This window comes from Sinocyclocheilus anshuiensis, unplaced genomic scaffold, assembly GCF_001515605.1.
Source record: "Sinocyclocheilus anshuiensis isolate Anshui unplaced genomic scaffold, SAMN03320099.WGS_v1.1 scaffold1089, whole genome shotgun sequence".
Lineage (NCBI taxonomy): Eukaryota > Metazoa > Chordata > Actinopteri > Cypriniformes > Cyprinidae > Sinocyclocheilus > Sinocyclocheilus anshuiensis.
The window spans coordinates 1,338,923-1,339,495 of NW_015555709.1; the positions used below are offsets into that span (position 1 = coordinate 1,338,923).

The 573-nt window shown below is 39.1% G+C and overlaps 1 protein-coding gene across 2 annotated transcripts in view; it reads left to right on the forward strand.

The window, feature by feature from the left end:
• Positions 1-573, forward strand: part of LOC107671862 (inactive dipeptidyl peptidase 10-like) — a 59,217-nt gene that overhangs the window by 9,085 nt on the left and 49,559 nt on the right. The gene's annotated exons all lie outside the window — the stretch shown is intronic.

Here is a 573-nt window from a genome sequence, read left to right on the forward strand (position 1 = left end):
TAATTTGCTAGCTAAATAGGTGATTGTACTTACCTTATTTGATAAATGATTTACAAGCTGTCGACGAAGGCGTGATCTGCGAGCAGTTGACCGACGCCTCCTCTGAGCTGTTGATCCAATCAACGTTAAAAACGCAGATGAAAGCGGTAAGAATTACGTGAAACATTGCTGATGTTCGCGCAGTAGTGAGGGCTCTTTAAATTTTGGCGCTGTTGTGAAGACGCATGTCACATGACAACATCAACATGGCGGATGTAGTACGTCCGAATTCCATTCGTACTACTCCCATTCATACTATATAGAACGTACATTTTTAACGGTCGAGTAGTACGTTCAAATTCAAATGTAGTACCTACTAAGCAGTATGCGATTTCGGACGCACCCATAGTTATTTCAACAAAAAAACATCAAATTTGAAATGTAACGCAGGGAATTCTGGGAATGCCAATTTACGGTTATTCGCTTCCAAATACGGTATACTACCGTAAAATTAATGTCCAATACATGTAATGTCGAATACAGTTTTTCACCGTATATAGTAGGGGAATTTACCATTAACCATTTAACAGGTTT